This window comes from Canis lupus, chromosome 25, assembly GCF_003254725.2.
Source record: "Canis lupus dingo isolate Sandy chromosome 25, ASM325472v2, whole genome shotgun sequence".
Classification (NCBI taxonomy): domain Eukaryota; kingdom Metazoa; phylum Chordata; class Mammalia; order Carnivora; family Canidae; genus Canis; species Canis lupus.
This window is the reverse complement of record NC_064267.1, coordinates 9791784-9815491: the sequence shown is the minus strand read 5'-3', so window position 1 is coordinate 9815491 and position 23708 is coordinate 9791784. Positions and strand designations below refer to the sequence as shown.

The 23708-nt window shown below is 45.0% G+C and overlaps 1 protein-coding gene and 1 long non-coding RNA gene across 2 annotated transcripts in view; one reads left to right on the top strand and one right to left on the bottom strand.

The window, feature by feature from the left end:
- The first annotated feature begins 172 nt into the window (after positions 1-172).
- LOC112670093 (uncharacterized) lies at positions 173-5909 on the top strand. The gene is made up of 3 exons (XR_003142755.3): positions 173-319; positions 2590-2696; positions 5036-5909. It is a non-coding gene; the product is annotated as an uncharacterized LOC112670093 (long non-coding RNA).
- A 5545-nt stretch (positions 5910-11454) lies between these two features.
- The window catches only part of KATNAL1 (katanin catalytic subunit A1 like 1), a 113900-nt gene continuing 101646 nt past the window's right edge, over positions 11455-23708 (bottom strand). Inside the window, exon 12 of the mRNA XM_035719980.2 lies at positions 11455-11864. The gene's annotated coding sequence lies outside the window, so the exon portion shown is untranslated. The remainder of the gene's footprint in view (positions 11865-23708) is intronic.

Sequence of the window (23708 nt, the reverse complement as noted above, 5' to 3'; positions counted from 1 at the left end):
TCTCAGGCAGAGATATGTATAAAAAAAAAATTGAGTTTTCTGTTTAGCCAAGAAATTGTCAATTCGGGATCAATCAGCAATGACCACACAATGACTGGCATGACTGGTCCCCCACTCCCTGTCAGCACACAAAGGTCATACATCCTCCTGAGTTCAAAGGTCAGGGAAAGAGCATGAGCTGCAGAGCCAAGCCTGGGTTCAGGTCCTGGCTCTTTGACCAAAAACTATGTAACTCAGTCTCTCTGATCCTCAGCTTTTCGATCTGCAGAATGGAGATAGTGATACCATTCTCACACCTGTGAAGAGTGAAATAATGCTGGTGAGTGTCGAGTGCTCAGAATGCAGGTAGCCCATGATTTCTCAGCATTACAGAGTCAGCACCTTCCACTTGTCCCATCACTGAAACTGCAATGTGGCATGCACAGAGGCACTTGCTCAGCACTCCTGATGGGTTAAAAATGTGATTAGGTTTTTAAGAGTCTGAAAGGAGCTCAGAAGAGAGGCTATTTTCCCTTGACTCACAAAGACCAGAGGGCAGGTTTCACACAGGATGTCAAAATGCCTAGGGCCCTCTCCAGAGATGAGGTGTGCAGTTTTAATGAGGCTTACTGGGAGCCCCTACCATGCCAAAGCCCCGCTGGTGACTGCCCTAGAAGCTGAAGTCCACTGGCAAAGAAACCTAAAGGAGGAGGCTTTGGTCAGTGAGCAAGATTTACTGAGATCATATTTAAGAATACCTACAATCCCAAGTCCCTAATTAAACAGGAAGGGAAGGTCAGCCCAGGGAGAGATACTCTTCTTTTAAAAAGAACTCATTCCTTCTCTATTCTAATTAAGCAACAAAAAGAGTTTGTCCTTAGGTGCGTTGGTGGTCTTTATATCATAGCCCAAGATAAGGGCTGTTGAGAAGCTCATATCCTATAATTGATCTCCCACTGTTGTCAGGGCTAAAACCAGACAAAACCCAACATGCCTCAATATGAGCCACGAGAGACAGCTCTTGCATGACATGATCTGAGAAAGCCCCACAGGCTATCCTGCCCTCTCATACCTCTTCCACATTTGTGTTGGACACAGTCCCCAAGAGACCTGTGTCAGAATATACACCGACCACCAGAGAGAGATGTTGGCCCATGATCACTGATTTCCGCCCCTACCCCGCCAGCCCACCTTAATGAGAAGAGAGCTCTACCAGAAGAGAACGGCAGAGACACTATTCAATAGAGGTAGGAAAGTCCAGGAAAGATGCTAGAAAATGAGGTCACCAGGTTTTGATGGGATGCTTTGGACATAGCCCCAGTCTCCCCCTGGGAGCACACTGTGTGCTACACCCCAGTGCATGCCCAAACGACCCATTGGGTAATGACACAATAACAGTACTGTGTGGCTATACAGCCCTATGGAGGCTTCCTCATTCCTATAGTCTTTTGACTTCTTCAACATGCAAACTTCTCCCAGAACTCCCCAGTCTTGCCTTTGCTCTTCTTTCAATGGCAGTTCACTGGGGACACTAATAAAGGCAGACGTAACAGCTTTTACATGTTTTTACTCCCCAAGAACTATCTAGAAGGATGACTATTAATTTTTAAATTATCTTAGAATGATATCCACCTTTATGCTTAATTGCAAGACTTGAATTTTTAAACTCTGGAGCAATAATGAGTCGTGAATTTTCTATTTCACCACGTGGTGATGGGGAAAGTTATAATATCCACAGTCCATGAAGCCCCTGTGGTCCCAAGCACCATGCCTGGTACCCGGACAACAGATTTTAGACTCATCTATTTTGTCTTGGGCTTTACGGTTCAGGGGAGGAAGTGGAAGTTAAGTATAAGAAGAATGAAACGCAGATCAAAGAGAAAATTGTGAGGTGGCAAATGGAAAATGCAAGTGGTGGGCTTGATAGGACACTGACATGTGCCCTCCAGAACCTAGAGCTAGGGAAATCTGATTGCTGAGGTAAGCTATAAACCTACACAGGATGGGCCAGGATATAGGGAAAGTCTCCTTAAAGAGAGAGAAGGGCTCCTGAGGCAGGGAAACTTGATTATAGTCCGAGAGAAGGTATTCATATCTAAGGAATGAATGTGTCAATCTGGAGTGCAGACAGGTTCCCTGAGGAAGCCCTGGAAAAATAAGAATCAGAGAGACAGGGTAACCACAAAGGCCATGTTCCCCCGAAAGCAGGGTGCCTGCACCCCAGTGCATGCCCAAACGACCCATTGGGTAATGACACAAAAAATAGAACTTCTATTTATATCTTGTTTATCCTTTCAAATTTCTACATATGGGTAAGCTTTATCAGGTGCAAATCTATTAGTCCAGCAGAATATGATTTATAAATAATCAAGTAGATTTATTTGGTATTCATGCTCAAATGTTTTTTCTGGTGAAGCACATGTGAAATTACAGTGGTCTGGAGACCCTTGGAATATCATTATTGGGGTGAAGTGTGTCCTGTATTGAAGTCCTAACCCCCAGTACCACAGAATGTAACTGTATTTGGAGATAGGGCCTGAAAGAGGCAGTTAGGATAAAATAAAGTCATATGGATAGACTCTAATCCAGTATAACCGGTGTCCCTGTAAGAAGAGGAAATGACGCAGAGGGATGACAGTATGAGGACACAGAGAGAGGCCACTGAGGAACTCAACCCTGCCAACATCCTGATTTTGGACTTTGCAGCCTCCAGAACTGTGAGTAAATAAATTTCTGCTGTGTAAGCCTCCCAACCTGTGGAACTTTATTGCAGTAGCCCTACATTCATACGATGGCCCCCTCATACTGAAATCTCTCCGCTTTGAATAAAACCCTTCCCTCCTCATGATCCTGTGGGTTCTCAGACTCCTAGCCTCACTATTTCTAGTCTAACTCACGGTGGAGTCCTTGGCAAGCAGCAAAGACTGTATCAGAAAATTCATCTCCCCGCCCTGATCCCAAACGACCCCTGTCCAGCCTTCTGCTTGTCCCTGTCCTCTCATACACCTGGCTCTGGGGAAGCCCCTACCGGGAGCAAGGCTGGGGCAGTGATTTGTCCAATCCCACTAAATAAGCTAGCAATGAAGTCAAGAACTGTGTCAAGGGCAGCCCGGGTGGCTCAGCGGTTTAGCGCCGCCTTCAGTCCAGGGTGTGATCCTGGAGACCCGGGATCGAGTCCCACATCAGGCTCCCTGCATGGAGCCTGCTTCTCCCTCTGCCTGTGTCTCTGCCCCTCTCTCTCTCTCTCTCTCTCTCTCTCTCTCTCTTTCTCTCTGTCTCTCATGAATAAATACATAAAATCTTTAAAAAAAAAAAAGAACTGTGTCAAAAATCCATCCCTAATCACTCAATCTATAACCTTAGCAAGTGTCTCCAGTGTCTGCCAGTGACTTTAAACCTTTCCACCCAGGGGCAACAGGCTGACTCAGTCAGTAGAGTGTGTGACTCTTGATCTCAGGGTTGTGAGCTTGAGCCCTGCATCAAGTGTGGGGATCACTTAAAAGCAGAATGTAAAAAAAAAAAAAAAAAAAAAATTCAACCAACTCCGTCTCTCCTAGAAAAGTGTCCATTACTAGCCTGAGAACCACCAAGATTTAATTGAAATTGTCAGTTGCCAGTGTGGAATGTCTTTCTTTTACCTGAGACATCAGCTGGAGTTAATTTATGCTGCTACTGTAGCCCGAATTTGAGAATTGCTTGGTTGTCACACCATCAAAAACTTGCAAGTGAGGGGCACCTGGGTGGCTTAGTGGTTGAGCTCTGCCTTTGGCTTCGGTCGTGATCCCAGGGTCCTGGGATCCAGTCCCACATTGGGTTCCCTACATGGAGACTGCTTCTCCCCCTGCCTGTGTCTGCCTCTCTCTGTGTCTCTCATGAATGAATACATAAAATCTTTTAAAAAAAAAAAAACTTGCAAGTGGGACAAAATTTCTGCTCCAAGTCAAGGTCACAGGTTTCAAAAATAAACCATTTAGAAGAAGCTGTGAGCCTGGCCCTGCTGCATAAACCTGCTTCTCAAAGTGTCATTGGCCACATGCATCCATACAGTATTCATCTGTGGTTGACACAACGCTCCTTAAAATACTTGGCAAAAATGAAGCATGAGATATTTTGATTCGAAAGGTGATTTCTTTTATTTTTTAATATTTTATAAATTTATTCATGAGAGATACAGAGAAACAGGCAGAGTCATAAGCAGAGGGAGAAAGAGGTTCCCTTTGGGGAGCCTGATGTGAGTCTAGATCCCAGGACCCCAGGATCATGCCCTGAGCTGCAGGCAGACAGACACTCAACCACTAAGCCATCCACGTGCCCCATCAAATGGTGATTTCTGTACAAAATGCACAAACTCAGAGAATACGAAATTCTTCCTGGGAGGGGCAGCGGACACCACTGTGAAGACTGCACACTGGCTGGGTGTGAGTGTGACCTGAGGCCAGATATTTAAATCTGTTGGCCTCAGTGGCCTCTTCAACAAAATGGGGCTTTACAAGCTTCCTCACAATGATTGGTATAAGATTACGTTTGGTACTTAAAGCTCTAGAAGAGTCAAGAAATCACTTCAGAAAGAAACTCAAAGTAGCCTGAGAGAGACACCTGGGTGGCTCAATGATTGAGCATCTGCCTTTGGCCCAGGTCATGATCCCTGGATGAGTCCTCATTGGGCTCCCCGCAGGGAGCCTGCTTCTCCCTCTGCCTATGTCTCTGCCTCTCTCTGTATTAAATAAATAAATAGATAGATAGATAGATAGATAGATAGATAGATAGATAGATAGATAGATAGATCTATCTTTTAAAAAATAAAATAAAATAAAATAAAACATGCCTGTTTTAAAAAATAAGTTGCCCAACATATCAGTGTGAACATATCATCTCTGTATCTGCCCCCCCACCTCCGCCCCACCACACCCCACCCACACCCCCCCCCCCCCCCCGTGACAAAGTGAGCTGCAGAGGAATGATGGAAGGCTACCATAGCTGCTGATTTTTCTCTGAGATGGGACAAGTGGGTGTTTTTCTTTTTTTTTCCCATCACAGAACTTCTTTTTTTTTTCAGAGGAAAGAACGGGGATGATTTCAGCAAATAATAACCCAAATGTCTGAATAAAATTTGCAGAAACAATTGATTTTCTTCCCAAGGACTGGAAGTGGCGCGGGCAGTTGAGCAATAAAGGAGCAGTGGCAATTTTCTGCTCCATTTCTACAACAGCAACAAAAACACGATGGCAGGAAACAACGCCAAGTGACAATCTTCATTTCCTTCCTTGGGGATAGAAAAACACATCTGTTTATTAAGTCTTTAAAAATTGTAACCACAGATTGCAGCAACAAGACGCTACACAGAAGAGCGGGTTGGGTGAGCCAAGCGTGTGGGGCAACCGGATGGGAAGGTGGCTCCTGTGTGCAAGAACAGTGGGCCAGTCCCCGGGAAGGCGGGAAGGCCGAAGCCGACAGGGACCAAGAGCTTTCATTTACACTGGAAATGCTGACCTGCAGTGTGTTTTCCTCGGCAGACAGACAAGCTCCCTAGAAAGGGAAGATTAACCCAAGTGTGGAACATGAACTGTCTCTAGCAAACCATGTGCATTTCCTGCCTGGGGAGAGCGCTGAGTGACAGATGGCCATTGACCTTGGATGGGAAGGACTTGAAGGAGTCTGTCCTGGTTCCTCCTGCACTTTCTGCTTCTCCCCATCTTGTCCTAGCATGCAGTGAAGTCTCATTTGTCCTACGTCCGTGAGCAAGGGCTGCTCCACTTGAATTCATTTTACCAAAAACTGAGGCTTGCCTATTGAAATTTCACACATTTATTTATGTCAAGTTTCACAGAGTTTGTTGTTTCTTGTTTTTATGTGTGTGTGTAGAAATCTTTTTGAAATTAATGTCAGACTTCCCTGCCTTCTCGGTGTATCCTGAACTTCAGTGAGCACATCCAGAGCACAGAGCTGTCACACAGTGGGCACTGAGCATCCCAGGCTTACTGCTTCATTAATTTATTTCCTTTTATAAATCAAGGTCATCAGTGTGAGCACTGCCGATGGGGGAGGCTTCTGCTTAGGCAGACAAGGTAGGAGATGAGGTTGGAGAGATATAAAGGGCTGTGTTTCTGAGTGGGTCCAACCTCTAGCCACCCCCCTTTCACCAATAGGCTATTAATGGTCATTTTGTGGTTCTCTTCTCTATACTGCCTTGCTCACCCAGGCCTGATGCCCTCCCTGAACAACAGACTGCTTCACAAAATGGCCTACCAGAAGGTCCACAAGGATATAGGTGACTCAAATAAGCACTTGCAGACACAGCACCTGCTCGAATCCCCCAAACCTCTTCCTCCCACTCTTCCCCATCTCAGTAAGGGAGATGCCATCCTCCCAGTGGCTACAGCTCCCAAACACGGAGTCCTCCTTGACAAATTTCTTTCCTCCCTCCCCACCGCCAGACCACAGCAAATCCTGTAAGCTCCACCTTCAAAAGAAGCTGACCACTCCTCACCTCCTCCAATGCTGTTTCCTCACTCCAGGCCACCACATCCTCTCTCCTAGATTCCTGCAAAGCTTGCTCCCTGGCCTCCTGGGGTCTTGTCTCTCTATTCTCAACACACAAGCCAGAGGAATCCTTTCAGGGATGTCACTCCTCAGAGTCAGACTCCTTCCAGGGGCCTGTGAGAGATGCCTTGTCTCTGTGTACTCCCTGCCCTCATTCACTTAGCTCCACCTACAACCCTGGCCCCTTGCTGTTCCTTGCGCAAGCCAGACACCTTCCTGCCTCAGGGCCTTTGCATCTGCTATCCCTTCTGTCCAGATGCTCTTCACTAAGATAGGTGCATGCTGGGGTCCTTGGGTTGGAGCAGTCAATTGAGTGCCCAACTCTTGGTTCTGGCTCAGGTCGTGATCTCAGGGTCGTGAGACTGAGAGCTCCATGCTCAGTGCGGGATCTGGTTGGGACTCTCCCTCCCTCTCCCTCTGCCTCTCCCCCACACTACCTCCCCAGTTCTCTCTCTCAAATAAATAAATAAATCTTAGAAAAAAAAAAGATACACACATGCTTCTCTCAGCCTTAGATCCTTACTTAAATATTACTTTCTAGAAGACCACTTCTCTCTCTCTCCTTCCTCTGCCTTATTTCAACATTTATCACCATCCAATATAAGATATAGTTTGCTTGTGTATCTTATTTGTTGAATGTTTCCACCAACTAGAATGTAAACTCCATGAGAACAGGGATTTTTTTTCTCTCTCTTATTCACTTTCACTACTATATTCTTAACCCCTAAAACAGTACCTGGCACATAGCCGGTCATCAATAAATATTTGTTAGGTGAAGAATTTTTTTTTAACTAGTTATTGAACCTACTTCTAGAAATACGGGTAGTAATGAGGAGTATGAAAGCATCCATTTTAAAGACAAATGAATGAAGATTCAAAAACTGCTCTACCCCACCCCTTTTAGCCATGTGACCTCAGACAAGGTATTGAGCTTCTCTAAATGTAGTTTTATCATCTTTAAAATAGATATGGTGATGTACAAAACAATACGTAAAGTATGGAGCACAGAACCTGGCAAACCATGCCCCTTCAAAACATAAGAGCTGCTCTGGGTGTTTCCCCCACTGCTACTACTATCATGTGGCTCATTGATCATGAAACTCCCATCTCCTCTCCCCTGACCATCTTCCCCAAACCCCAGTGACTTCTACGCACTAGGGCCAGAGTCATCTCCCAAAACAGAAATCTGATTGGTAATAAGGACTTCCAAAAATCTCCTCCTCCAAAAAAATAACAAAACTGACAATAAATTGTCAAACCCAACTTTGTCAGAGCTCTGAATTAACCAAAGGCCTGCAGTAATCTGCAAAGCTTTTATTCGGTCTAAGTGACTAACTCTTGGTAAGAACAGTGAGGTTTCTGGTATTTTAACTTGCCCTGTTCCAATCTGCCCGTCTCCAGCTCCATGGTTGCCTTGAAAACCAAACATAGTAAAGCCAGTCGCCTGGCAGCCACCAGACAGATGAAAATAGGGTGGGAGCTCCTTCAAGCCTCATTCCCGGGGAACTGCATTATCTGGCCACCCTGCTAGTTCCCTGGAAGACCCCACTGACAAGATCACCTTTATTTGAATTGACTTGAGCTCACTCCACGCACAAAGCCTTTTCTCCAGGGTATTTATACCACCCCCACCCCCAAATTAGAGGCAATTGTTTCACTTTGTGGCGGGTGCTCTGTGGCTGCTTGAGGCAGCGAATAACAGTTGGGGCAAACAAGAAGCTAACCAGCAAGTTTAAAAGGAAAAGCTGAGGAATGAATCTCCATCGGGGCTTTAAAAGTTTTGGCATACTCCTGGGAGTCTGGATGGCCACGTGCATGTGTCTGTTCAGAAAAGACCTGAGGAGGCCCTAGGCTCTCACCCCTGGCCGACCTAGAGGCTCTGCGCAACCAGCGAGTGAAAGCTAAGGCACAGGTGGCAGCTCTCCAGCTGAGTATTGAGGATGGGCCCCACCGAGTGCACAGAGCCTCTTGGCAAGGACTAGGAGATTTGTGGGTCACAGGAATTTAAGGAAATCTCTGTGCATCCATTAACTGACCCCTGAGCCAACTGAGCAGAGGGTTCAGTGGCTAAACATCACAAAAATTACAGACTTTACAGAATTCGTTCGGAAAGGGTATTAAAACAACAAACCCTGGAGACAGAGGTCCAGAATCTGATTTCCACTGTCACCACACTATATTTCACTCAATCTCAGAGGCTGACTGCCCTAAAAACCTCTGGAGACAGTCCAAACCCCTTAACTTGGTGGAAAAGCCTTCCACAGTCTGGACCCTACCAATCTCTTTCACTTTCTCCTACACCTTGTCATCACCACCCTATCTCACCTGAGCCCATCGTTTCTGTTCCAAACACACCACCCTCTCTTTCACCTCCTGGTCCTATGCCTTATGACTTCCCACCTCCTCTTCTCTCCCACGAACATCAATGCATCACCTGGTCTTCATTCAGCCCAGGCTCCGGAGAACCTCTCCTGACCGTGCTAAGTATCCATCCCAAGGGCATGCCCAGTGCCCTGTGCTAATGCTCCTATAACAATTTCAGCTTCCACTCTGGGGGGTAAAACACTCATTTATTTGTCTGCCTCTCTCCCCTGGCCTGGAATCCAGGAGCTGTGATTCCAATGGCTTGCATGGTGCCTCCTAATAGCCGGGCCAGAGTATCTGCTGAATCCGTGTCCTCAGATTAAGATAAGGCACTCCTGGGCAGCCCCAGTGGCCCAGTGGTTTAGCGCTGCCTTCAGCCCGGGGTGTGATCCTGGAGACCCCAATTGAGTCCCACGTCGGGCTCCCTGCACAGAGCCTGCTTCTCCCTCTGCCTGTCTCTCTCTCTTTCTCTCTCTCTCATGAATAAATAAATAAAATCTTTAAAAAAAAAAAAAAAGATAAGGCACTCCCAAAGTAGCACTATTTGCACGGCTAATTTGATCATTTTATTCCAGTCCCAGTGAGGAGTCCCCTTTAGTACAGACAGTATTAATAAAAAAAAAAAAATGCATCTTTGGGGGCACCCGGGTGGTTCAATGGTTGAGTGTCTGCCTTTAGCTCAGGTCCTGATCCCAGGGTTCTGGGATCAAGTTCGACATCAGGCTCCCTGCAGGGAGCTTTTCCCTCTGCCTATGTCTCTGTCTCTCTCTGTGTATCTCTCATGAATAAAGACAAAAGATTGATCCCCCAAGTGACCAACAGGATTTAAATAAAATCTTTATTTAAAAAAAAAAAGTGCACCTTTCTTGAGAAAAAAAAAAAAAAGAGTTGTTCCACTTTCTGACTTGTGTTCAGGCAAAAAGGGCATGGCTCATCGTTCCTGTCTGTGTGCACAACCTATATCCTGAGTCTTTGAGCACCCTCATCCCCGGGGCCCCAGCAGCCCTGCCCAAGCCCCACGCGCTGTGTTAGTGCCACCGATGCTGGGAGGCAGGAGACACAGGCCCTCATTCTTGGGGTGGTAGGTGCCCAAGGAGGAAAAATGGAGAAGGAAAACAGGCAAGAGTCAAGAAGTGAGGCCCCAGTGGCTCCATGGTACACAAGGGCTGTGCTCAAGGCAACAGAGGCCTCCCTGGAGGACAGAACTTTTGCCTAAGGGAAATCACGAAAAGGAGGTGAGAGCTCCTGCCTGCAGGAGAAACTGGAAAGAGCAGGAGGGGAGAACAATTGCAGTGGGCTGGGAAATGACAAGAGAGCAGTGGGGGCGCCCGGGAGACACAGAAGCCCATTCAGGGGGCTTTGACGTTATGCTAACAAGTTTAATTTTTATCCTGAAGTCAGGTAGGAGCCACTGGACATGCTGAGCTGGGGAGAAAGTGACATGACGCCAGGTGAAGACAAGCAGGCAGGAGCCTGTGGGGTGATTAGCGGGGGAAGAGGAGGGAGATGGGCAGCCTAGACCCCCCGTGGCTTGCCGGACCAAGAAAGGTGCCGGCAGCAGGAGGAAGAGTAGCAGTGAGTAAGAGGTGGGGAGTGTGCAGGAACCATCGTGTGTGCCAAGTGTGCCAATGCGTGGAACCCTCACCCCCACCTGCTAAGGCACTACTCTTATTTTATAAATTTGCAAAACAAGTCTCGGTAAGGTTAGGTAACCTGCTGTGGTCACACGGCCAGGACTAACAGGGAGGCCAGGATGTGGCCCCGGGGCCTCCAACAGTAGCCCCACAACCCTTTAACCTAGTTTTCCAGCCATACTGCGTGCCTCAAAGATGCTTGTCGAACTGGGAAGTCACTAGCATGAAGTTACCAGACCCCACAGGCTCTCGAGCATCCTTCTCATAGGTGTCCCTCTGAGGCAGCATGACATTTGTGTTATCCTCCATCCTCCTATGCCCTCGGGCTCCAGGTGGCTCCTCGTGGAGCCTAGGTAGGGCCCCAGTGGCCATTGTAAAAAAAAAAAAAGGCTCAACTGTGAATTGTGTTCAACAAAGTTGTGAATTGTGTTCAACAAAGTTTAAAAGCTCCACTATGTTGTATAAGCCTACCTCTGTGGCCCTTTGGGCAGGGGGTTGGGGCGGGGGTGGAGACTTTCTCAAGCTAAGAAGGAGGATAGGCTGGGAACCCATTGCATTTCATCACTTGAAGGCTTTAAGTGGCATCCTGACCTGACTTTGGAATAAACAGACTTAAAACAGTATTTCACAAGAAGCAGCAATTCTATTATAGCCTAAATTTTAAGAGCTTTTAACTTTGTCTTTCTTCTCTTCTTGTAACGAATAGTGTAGTTTGAGCAAGGGAATAAACTGAGGGGAAGAATAACATTCTTTGTTTGCTAATGTGTTTTTCCTTTACTCACTATTGTGAAACGTAATTCCTTAATAGATGATGTTTAATGATTCATATTAACCTCTCTACAGGCTCTGTTGAGCATGACAAATGTGTATATTATTACTTTACAGTTTTCATTGAGAAGATAAAACATGGATATATTAAATTTGTATTTTAATCATGTTTTTCTACACGAGGCCCTTAATTTTTTAATGTTGTCATTGACAAATATCAGTTTACCCATTTTCCAACTAATGCTGTCCTTGCCCTTTAGGATGTCATAGATGCTGGGCACAGTCTGACTTCTCAGCTGTGGGCTCCATGTGGCTCTCCCAGGTGGCGGGGTTAGTATCCGAAGCAGCTCCACCAAGTCCTCACTTCCACCTTTGAGACCCACAGAGCAGCAGAGTGTGCTTCACAGTTCAGAGAATTAAAGGTTGCTGCTTTTGAATCGGATGCCTCTGTCTTGAATGAACTCCTCAGGACACGTCAAGGATTGCAAATTCACTTCCTGTCTCGACAACACATCATGGAAAGTTCTGAGCTGTGAAACAGCCTGTCCTTTTATCTTCAAAGCTTGAAAGCTCTTGGATCTAAGAAGGAAATAGCTTATTTGAGTTGAAAAAGACTATTTGATTCGAGGGTGGGTAAACACAGGGTTACCCAAAAACTAAAAACAAACAACTTTTAGCCTAATAAAAAATCCACATCGTTATAAATCTGCTGGTAAGTCATCAATGCCACCTCCCAACCAGGCATCCTACTGTTGGAAACTACAAAACGGGGTATGAAATAGCTAAGGGGGCACGACACCTCATTAGAGGTTCTAATAAAACAAGTTAGGAAAACATATTTTAGAACAGGGTGGTGAACCGTGAAATAATGACAGTGTGGTCCAAAATAATCATACATGCACAGACATGTGTATGTACACATGCACATGCAGCCCACACACCTAGCAGTGTTTGCAAAGGTCATGTGCTGACTAAGTCAACAGGCATTTTCACTAATCACCATAGCTGAACAGGACTCTGACTGACAAGGTTTGACCATTGTGATTTAAGGCATTATTATTATTGAGGCACCTAGGTGGCTCAGTGGTTGAGTGTCTGCCTTTGGCTCAGGTCGTGATCCCAGGGTCCTGGAATCAAGTCCCAAATCTAGCTCCCCACAGGGAACCTGCTTCCCCCTCTGCCTATGTCTCTGCCTCTCTCTGTGTCTCTCATGAATAAATAAATAAAATCTTTTTTTAAAAAGGCATTATTATAATTATTACCTGGCTATTAAATTACTAATTGTATTACCTTAGACAAGGTGTCCAAACTATCTAAGCCTCAGTTTCTTAATCTATGAAATAGGTTAAATGATTCCTTTTCTGCAGGATTGTTGATGAGGATTAGCACTAGCACAGGTGAAGAAGCACCTCGCACAGTCCCTGGAACACAAAACCTAATACCAGTACTAATCATTATAGCTTTTGTTCTTATTTTTAAGAATGGTAGGAAAATAAGGAATTTGAGGAAAACGAATGTCAATGTTCTTTTAAAAGAAATGTCCCAAGACTAAAATAGTTTCACTTTAAAATGTTGCCCACAGGGCAGGGTCCTATCTTTTCAAGTTTTTGAGACTGTGGCTCTATGTGTGTGTGTGAGAGAGAGACACAGAGAGAGAGATCATAAAACCTACATAAATAGCTATTTCAATATCTTTTAAAATGTGTTGAAGTTTCATGTTTGAAGGAAAGGACAGGGCTTCTGGTTTCCTGTTCCAAATGTAAGGAATGTGGAAGTCCCCACACCATCCTAACTATGAGTGGAAAAAAATGAACAGACTGAAAAATCAGCAACTCTTGTTCCATCCACAGAGAGAGGAGGACCCAGGGCAACCCGCTGTCCCTGAGACTGGAGAGACAGCCAGGCAGCCGTGGTGACCAGAGCAGAGGCTTGGGAGCAGCAACAGCCACAGGACCCTGCACCATGATTGAGTAATTGCTGGAGGCTCCGTGCAGACAAGTCTGAGAGATAAAAACTCCAGGGGAACCTGGTTACAGAGGCCGCCACAATAGTACCTCTGGTAAACTGACTAGGTTCCCACAGTAAATATTGAAGAAAAATTCCCTTGGGTTTCTAGGAAGTGGGAGGAGGGTCAGGAACCATTCTGAATACCCCAGAGCACTGTTTTTCTTAAAAAGCCTGGCCTTCAGGGGAAACTAGTTAACCAAAGCCTTCTGTGCTTATTATCAGAGCCTACCAGCACGGAGAAAGGGGAATACCCAACTCCAGCCCACTTTTGCCATTCAGGTCTACCCAAGGGGAAAGACAAAACTGAGAAACTCTTGTGAAGCTCACAGCACAGAGGCTCAGGCTCCCACAGAGGCTCAGGTTCACGAAGAGACTGAGACTCAGTGACAGGAAGACAGGACTACAGAACATTCCCCACCCCACCCCCCCCTCACCACCACAGCACCAGAAGCCTATTTACAGCAGCTCTCCTGACCCAGTAGGTACATCATGTTCAGCTATCAAGAAGAAATCACAAGACACACCAAAAGGCAAAAAACACAATTTGAAGAGACAGAGCAAGCATTCGAACCACACACAGTAGGGATGTTGAAAATATCAGACCAGGAATTTAAAACAACTCTGATTAATCAGCTGAGGGTTCTACTGGATAATGTAGAGAGACATCATGCAGGAACAGACAGGCAATGTAAGTAGAGAGACAGAAAGCCTAAGAAAGAACCAAAAGGAAATGCTAGACATCAAAAACACTGGTACAGAAATGACGAATGCCTTTGATGGGCTTATTAGTAGACCCAACTGGTTGAGGAATGAATCTCTGAGCTGGAGGCTATGTCGATAGAATCCTTGAAAACTGAAAAGCAAAGAGAACAAAAGCTGAACAAAATAGAACAGAATATCCAAGGAGTGTGGGAAATTCCAAAAGATGGAACATACATGTGATGGAATTGGGAATACCAGAATGAGAAGAGAGAAAGAAACAGAAGAATTATTTGAAACAATAACGACTGCTAACTTTCCCCAAATTAATGTCAGACACCAAACAACAGATCCAGGAAGCTCAGAGAACATCAAGCAGAATAAATGCAAAAACATACAAACAAAACCAAAAAAAACCCCACCAGACCTCACTATTATATCATTTTCAAAGTACAGAAAGTCAAAGAAGCCAGTGGGGGAAAAAAAACCACAATCTTACCTGTGAGGTGTCTGGGAGGTTCAGTCAGTTGTCTAACTCTTGTTTTCGGTTCAAGTCATGATCTCACTGTTGTGGGATCTAGCCCCGCATCGGGCTCTGTGCTCAGTGTGGAGTCTGCTTCAGATTCACTCTTCCTCTCCCTCATTCACTCTCTCTTTCTCTCAAATAAATAAATAAATAAAATCTTTTTTTTAATCTTACTTATAGAGGAACAAGGTTAAGAAGTGAATACAGGGGATCCCTGGATGGCTCAGCGATTTAGCGCTGCCTTTGGCCCAGGGCCTGATCCTGGAGACCAGAGATCGAGTCCCACATCGGGCTCCCTGCATGGAGCCTGCTTCTCCCTCTGCCTGTGCCTCTGCCTCTCTCTGTGCGTCTTCCATGAATAAATAAATTAAATCTTAAAAAAAAAAAAAAAAAGAAGTGAATACAACTTCTCAGGAAACTGGGCACCCAAGAGAGCAGAGTGAAATATTTAAAGTGTTGAAAGAAAAAAAAATCCATTGTAATTCTGTACCATGCAAAATTACCCTTCAAAAGTAAAGGGGAGGGGCATCTGGGTGGCTTAGTGATTGAACATCTGCATTCCGCTCAGGTTGTGATCCTATAATCCCAGGATGGAGTCTCACATCGAGCTTCCCCCAGGGTGCCTGCTTCTCCCTCTGCCTCTGCCTCTGCCTCTGTGTGTGTGTCTCTCATGAGTGAATAAATAAAATCTTTTTAAAAAGTGAAAGGGAAATGCAAATTTTCTCAGACAAATAAGCATTTGGGGAATTTGCTGCCAGTAGACCTGCCTTATATGAAATATTAAGGGGTGCCTAGGTGGTTCAGTCAGTTAAGCATCTGACTCTTGCAACCACAGGATCCAGCAACCACACTCCTTGGTATTCACCCAAAGGAACTGAAAACTCACATCCACACAAAAAACCCACATACAGTTATTATTCATAGCAGTTTTATTCATAACTGCCAAAACTTAGAAACAATCAAGGTCCTTTGGTAGATGAGTGGATAAACTGTGGCACACCCAGACAATGGAATATTACTCAACCTTAAAAAGAAATGAGCTTATCAGGCCATGAGAAGACATAGAGGAATCTTAAATGCATATTACTAAGTGAACGAAGCCAATCTAAAAAGGCTGTATAATTTCAACTACATGGCATTCTAGAAAAGGCAAAACTGTGGAGACAGTAAGAAAAAGATCAGTGGTTGCCAGGGGCAGGGGAAGGAACTGAGAGATAAACAGGCAAAGCACAAAGGATTTTTAGGACAGTAAAAATACTCCATATCATATATCACACTACATCATATATCACATATCACACTATAATGATGGACATATGTTGTTACACATTTGTCCAACACAAAGAGTGAACAATAAGGTAAACTATCAGCTGTGGGTGATTTTGACATGTCAATGTAGGTTGGTCCTTGGTAAAAACTGTACCATCCTGGGGAGCAATATTGATAATGGCGGAATACCTACATGCGTGGGGAAAGGAAGTATATGTGAAACCTCTGTAACTTTCTCTCAATTTTATTGCAAATCTATAACTGCTTTTTAAAATTTGTCTTTAAAATAAATAAATAAAAATAAAATTTTTAAGGGTGCCTGGGACTCCATTAAACATCTGACTCTTGATTTTGGCTCAGGTCATGATTTCAAGGTTGTAAGATGGAGCCCCTTCTTGGGCTCTGTGCTGGGTGTGGAGTCTGCTTAAGAATCTATCTCCCCCTCTCTCTGCTCCTCCCCACCCACCACCAAATAAAATAAAATAAAATGTTTAAAAAGGAAAGGATCCCTTTTGATAAGACAGTTTATAATAAAAGCCATTGTGTGATATTATTTCTAGAGAAATGTTAATTATGATATGCCACTTATTTCCAAAAACAAAATGACAGTCAAAGAATAGAAAAGTATCCCTTTTAAAAGTTTTTTTGTTCGCTTGTTTTAAAAAGACCAACTATAGGGCCACCTGGATAGCTCAGTTAGTTAAGCATCTGCCTTCAGCTCAGGTCATGATCTCAGGGTCCTGGGATCAAGTCCCATGTTGGGCTTCCCTGCACAGCGGAGAGCCTGCTTCTCCATTTACCCTCTCCCTGCTCATGCTATACTCTCACTTGCTCTCTCAAATAAAGAAATAAAATATTTTTAAAATATAAGTAAATAAACAAATATTAAGAAACCAACTATAAAGCAATGGAGACTGGAAGACAGTTTGGTCCAAAACCCTAAACCAACACAAACTTTTAAGACTGAAGCACAAAACTTAGCTAACAACTAAGGTAAAATAAGATACACACAAGCTGCATAGCTTTCATTGTCCAGTAAAAGGAAGCCCATCAGTGTACAAGAACTAGAAGGAACTGATCATATATAAGTCTTTATGTAATAGCAATTTGATATAACTGTTTCTTACACAGACCATCTTTAGAAGTCAAGGATACAATGGAATTATGGCTCTTTGGTGGCATTTTCTGAGGAGCTCATACAATACAGCCTGAATTACATTAGCTTTCTGGCGATTGAGTTGACATATGTAAGATATTTGTAATTAAGGCTGACCAAATGAGAAGAATGTGAGGTGAGTCCAAATGTTTTGACAGTGTCTGTTGGGTGCACTCACTGGCTTCCAGTCACAGTGCCCTCTTTGGTATGGCTTCAGCAGTTGCTCTAATGCTCCTTCCTACAAACTTCTGTCACCTTCCTTCTTGACACTTTCTAATACAACTTTTTAGATGGTGAGTGACACGAGCCTTTTATTCCTGAATAAGTTGGTACAAATGTGGCTCAAAGTGGAAAGAAGTTTCCAGTGTTACCCATGTGTTGCTTGGGCTCAGCATTTTGGAGCAGAGTTTAATTAGACAGTTTAGAACCATCTCTGATAATCCTTTAGACAGATGTCCTCACTTGTGGGGGGGGAGGGGTAAGGGATGAGCACTGCCCTTCCTTTACCTGGATCCCCCAAAGAATGTGTAAAGCTTCGCATTCTGTGGTCTTAATGTTAAAAATGAGGTCATTTTTCATTTTGCAAAAAGATAAAATTATATTACAAATTTGAATATTCTTTGTCAAGCCACACCCCACTCAGACTCCAATGTGGGGCAGGGATAGTCACTTTCACCTCCAAAAACCGCTGAAGGAGGGAGGGTTAGCAGGCCCTTTGGCTTTTTTTTTGAAACTCATTTTATTCTTGGGTGTCCAACATGGTCTGTACAGATAGTAGGATAACAACAGGTGCATTGCCTGACATGCAGTATTCTGACTAATTTATCAAAAGGAAGACCCAGAAGTTTTGGTGGCCATGACTGAAAGAAGCAAAAAATTTTCCTCTGAAAACTACCCTTGCTTGGATGAAGGATCATCTCATCCCAGGTGCATTAGAAGAGAACCAGAAAGCAGGACTGAGACTTTTCTCAGGAAATAGTTTCTTCAGTATGTCCACGTGCTAAAGCACACAGGTGAAACTCCACATCTCTAAGGCTCAGGCTTACTAATAGGGAGTCCTAACAGGATTTCTGGAAAATGTATTATCATGAACGTCCTCCTGCTTTCACATACCAAGATGAGTGGGTCATCAAATACACTCCAGAAAGTTTACCTGTTCACTGGATTTTTGTACAATTCATCTGGATGCTGAAGAGTGTTGCCAGAACCAACAGCATGTGGCAAAATGGCCCCTCGATATAAACACTGAGCGCCTCTTTCCGATTATAGCTGGACAGCAGATTCAGGAGGGCTTCCTGAGACTGTTGCTGGCACACCAGAGAACCATGCCAACATACGTCATTTACCCTGGGAGAACTTATGCTCATCTGAAGGTGACATACAATTTTTAAAATATCATCAAATCAGAAGCTTAAAAGGAGAGGCCTATAACATTGTATTATGCCAATTAAAGTTGAAATTTGCCCCGTCATTCCATGCCTTCAGGTAGTTCTTGACACATCACACAGTTCTTTTATAAATTTTCAAGAGGAGCATTATACATTCTTATATAGATAGTTCCTAAGGGAACTGTTACGATAGAATCAAACATAGGTTACTGATGACATTATGGGTCTTGTCAAAATCCTTTAGCCTGAATCTAATCACGAGGAAATAATCAGCCAAGTCCAAACTGAGGGCCCCTCTGCAAGACAACTGATCTGGGCTGCTCTAGGTCAAAGAGTGGTGACAACCAGAGGAAATTAGCACTCTCTGACTGGCTTCTAGAGCAAAACTTTGTCACAATGAACATTCTTAGGCCAGTTGGAAGGAATTTTATGTAATTTTACTGTATTAAGGATAAATTTCTTGCATGTGATAGTGATGTTATGGCTGTAGAGAAGAAGGTGCTTGTTCTTAGGAGGCACCAGCTAAAGCATCTAGGGGTAAGGAGTCCTAATGTTTGCAACTTATTTTCAGAGTTTGAAGAAAAAAGCGTGTGCCTGTGTGTATGTGTGTGTATAGAGACACATACATACACCCACGCACACAGAGATAAAGCAAATGTTGCAAATAAGAGGTGAATCTGGGTGAATGGTTCACTGTACTCTTCCAACTTTTCTGTGTGTTTGAAAGTTTCTATGATACAATAGGTGTGGTGGGGTCTCAAGTGCACTCTACAAGAAGTTGGTTACATTCGCTGCCTGCAGGTGGTTGAGTGGCTGGGGAAGGAGAGAAAATTTTTATTGCGGCACACACCTTCCCATACTTTTTGAATTTTGAGCAAAAGAAATGTATTATCTATACCAAAGAATAAACACTTATATTTTAAAACTTTGAAAAAAAATAGATGATGATGAATAAGTTGCAAAAATTGTAATGTTGTGAAAAGCCTTAAGTTATTCTTAAGTTTTTAGGCACCTTGGTGGCTCAGTGGTTGAGCGTCTGCCTTTGGCTCAGGGCGTGATCCCAGGGTCCACTGACTCCCTGCAGGGAGCCTGCTTCTCCCTTTGCCTGTGTCTCTGCCTCTCTCTGTGTTGTCTCTCATGAATAAATATAATCTTTTTAAAAATTATTTTTAAGTTTTCTTAAATATAAGTGAAACTAAGTGTAGCAATAGTTGATTTTAGAATAGTTAGGCCTTAGAGCACCTGCTTTTCACGTACTATGTTAAATTGTGAGGCTCAGGCCTGTCCGTTCATGGAGAAGGGAGCTGGGGCCATTGACGAGAGCATGAATGTCTTCCCCCACATCAAGTCTGGAGAACCCGCAGTTGTGGGAGGCTCAGTGTGCAGAGACTTGAAGCATTAACCAGAAATGGTGAGAAAATCCTGGAGGCACTGAGGGTCGCTGCTAACCATGGGCCAGGCCAGGCATGGGGCCAGCAGCATGTTGCTAGGGGTGGTGTGGGATGGGAGCAGGGGGTAGGTTCTGGAAGTCTGATGCTCAGCTGTTCCGATTCTCCCACACTGCCTTGGCACGGTCAGAGCTCACCCACTACCACAGAAATAGCAACAGTCCCAGTCTCATGAATGTCTGCTCCCCAGCTCTGCAGAGCTGAGGTGCAGATGAAAGCAGGAGGGCGCTGACCCCAGCACTAGGGAGGGCCCTGCAACCTGGAGGCCCTGGGTTCCTCCCAAGGCTGTGTCTGCATGAGGGTACACAGATACAGCTGTGATGAGGGGTGTCAGGGATGGGGAGGCAGCAAACAAGGAGAGTCAGAGGCTGCAATGGCTCTGTGGTTCCTCTCTACCTGAGACTCATTCCCTCCTCTCTGCTTAAATTCACTGGGAGGAGCGGACCCGAGGGCCTGCCTTTTGGCTTCTCCCTAACACATATTACCAGAGAGGGCAGCTGACACTTTAGAGAAATACGAGCTCCCGGGCCAAGCCACAGCTCTGAGGGGTACAGCTACCCTAGAAGAAAGGCAACCAGGCTGACAACATACACCCTCTGAAGCAGAATTTTTGGAATAAACGGGCCAAGGGTTAAGCTGACGTATTAAGTAAACTCTGAAGAACTAAGGGAGTATAAAAGTCACATGAGCCAGGAACAAGAAGTTATTCAACAGGAAGCGTGGAGCAGCTTTTGGTGCCTGACACTCTGGAAGGGGGTTTCAAGGCCCAAGGAAATTCTTAGTAGGCAGTAGGAATTCCAGTTCCCCAGGGGCTCAGTCGGCTAAGCACGACTGCCTTCAGCTCAGGTCATGATCCCGGGGTCCTGGAGAGCCTGTTTCTCTCTCTCTCTGCTGCTGCTGCTGCACCCCCTGCTTGTGCACTATCTCATTCTCTTTCTCTCTCTCTCTCTCTCTCTCTCTCTCTCTCTCTCGTAAATAAATACAATCTTTAAAAATATATTTAAAAAAATTCTGGTCCCCTGTGCTACCTCTCCAGTGTGACACAGATTTGGGGGATGGTGTTAACTACCCTCTATTTTAAAAAAGATGTCCTTTGCAACCAACACTCACTTTCAAGAACTGGTTCTTTGCCACACTTCTCACAGTTGATAGCTACACACCGTGCATTACACCACTCCAGTGGGGAACCCCTGCCTCACAGGTCTGACTGTGTTAGTCTCCAGCCTAAAAACTTTTAGTGGCTTTCTATCATCAACAGAAGGAATTCAGAATGACATACAAGCTTTTAATATCCTGGCCCCAAACTACCTTCCCAACTTTGTCTCCTGCCATTCTTCTCTAAATGCCTTCTAATATAACAACACAAAAATTATAATTCCAGGATGGCAAAGAGGTCACTTCTCAAGCACCGGTCCTGTGGGTCTGTTATTACTGCCTGGAACCCTCCGGAGTGGGGAACTGGGGAGAGACTGCTGTGGTTGATTGGCTTGGCTTCCATGGGCTCAGGAGATGGGGAATGGCGTGACATGCAGTGAATTAATGAGCCTTCCCTGGACATTCCCCATAGAGACCAAGGCTTTTCACAACTTCATGCCTTTGGAAATGCTATTGGAACTGCCTAGAAGGTTCTTTCCCACTCTGCCCACCAAATAAACTCCTGCTCATCCTTCAAGACTCAACTAAATAGTAATCTTTCTTAGCATCATCTCTTTTCTCCTGGACTCTGGCCCCTTGCCAGCATGGCTGATGCCTATCTTTCTCCACGGCCATGGTTGTGACCATAGGCTCATATCACATGGTACTGGTAGTATTTGTTTATCGATCTTTCTCTCCAGTAGTGAGCTCCTGGAGGGCAGAGACCATGTTTTGCTTTTCTTTGCACATCCCCTGTGGGATGTGCAATGCCTGTCATGTAAATACCACTTAATAAATGCTTAATTAATTAATTAAATTTCAGTGTCTAGCTAATTAATTATCACGGATAATTGTATATTACTGAAGAATCTGTCCAGGGTGATTCTTTGGAATTCCTGCCTTGAGGGAGAGTAAAATTACTTTAGTCTGGCTTATCCTGGAGGTGGGTCAGTATGATTTAATTATAGAGCCTTGTTATGCCTCCCTCCAAACACCTGCCTATTCTCTAGAGCGAGGCTTTCCCCTGAACAGTCCCTCAGTCTCCTTCTTGGCACAGACGCTGCCTGCCTACCAATGCCGGCCAGTGTCAAGCAGTGAATGTGTCAGACACTAAAGGTATGCTTTTCGAATTCCCTCCTAGACCCAAAGGATGACTTTCTTCTGTGGAGGAAGACTTCATGTTCCTATGCAGGTAAACAAAAATCCTTGGCCTATTTGTCCATCCAGAATGAAAGATTTCCAGTAAAAAACTGAGCTTACTTTGGGGCTGGGGCTTTGTGCAGAGGCAGTCCAGGAGTCCAGGTACCTTTTGCTAGCTCCTCCCTCACTTGCACCTCCTCCAGCAGGTATCCCATCTGCTTCTTCACCTTCACTCGGGGCACTTCCTCCACCTGGAATTCTTCATCCTACCCCCACTCACCCTGCAGCTTACTGGTGAACACCTACCCACTTTTTATTTTTTATTTTTTTAAAAATTTTTACTTATTTATTCATGAGAGAGAGAGAGAGAGAGAGAGGCAGACACATAGGTAGAGGGAGAAGCAGTCTCCATACAGGGAGCCAATGTGGGGCTCAATCCTGGGACTCCAGGATCACGCCCTGAGTCAAAGGCAGATGCTCAACCATTGGGCCATCTAGGTGTCCCCCTACCTCTCTTTTAAAACTTAGTTCAGGCATCATCTTCCCAAGGATGCTCCTTTGAGCCATCCCAGCCCCCACCACTCCCAGGCCCCAAGAAGCATCGGCTCCTCCCTCTGTCTATCACAGCATCTCTCACTTGATTGTCCTATTTCTGGGACTGAGTCTGCACAGATCCCAGCTGTGAGGCCAGGACGATTAGGGACAAAGAGCCAGGCTCTCTCATCATCACCGGAAACAGACCTAGGCCAGAGCCTGAGACACCAGCCCCAGATGCAGCATGTCAGGCCTGTGTGGCACAGCAAAATTCTGAAGGGGCACTGAGAGGTCATGCTGAGTGCAGACCTGGTGGGCCAGCCAGCAAGTGGGGCCTAGGGGCAGGGCTTTCAGGCCTCACTCAGGAATGTCTGCTCTCAGGGGCGATTTGCAGCCTGGGAGCACTTTTCTTCCCTTTTCCACTCCTGAAAAGAAACTAACCTGGAGCACAGAAATACTGCAGAATACATGATGGTCTTCCTTGCAAGGAGCACAAACATGCTTGGCAGTGGCAGGGTGCAGAAGCCACCTGTGGTTACGTGAGAGTGATGACAACCCAGGCCCGGAGAGATCCGGAGCCCCGTGCTATGACCTGCCAGACTGTGGCACAGAAACACCCGTTCAGGAGAGCTTTTGAGCTAAGATCCTGAGTCAGTTGACAAAAGGGATTAAGAACTACAGAAAAGGGTACCAACTTTTTGCAGGCATTTCTTCCATGACTGTTCTTCAAGAGGCATCTGTTTCGGATATTACTATTAAGTTCACATTTTTTAGAGAAGAGAACTCTAAAAATCACAGCATCCATAATTCCCTCTCCCTCCCTTGAGCCTGGTTTTGATTTGAGCCTTCCTGTTCAGGCTGGGTGGCCAGGCATGCTAAGTACAATGTAACAGCGGCACTCCTAAAATTATAGAAACAAGTTTTTAAAAGCTGGCTTAGCTTTTAAAGATTAACTGAGCAAAGGAGCAAAATACATAGTACTTACTATCTGGGGCTGAGAAAGGTCAGGGACTTGCATCCACATCTCACAGCCAGGAGAGGAAAAGTTGGCATTTGCAGCCAGGCAGCAGCTAGGCCCCAGAATGCATACTTTTCACCCCAGTGATAGCCCACCCTCAGCAT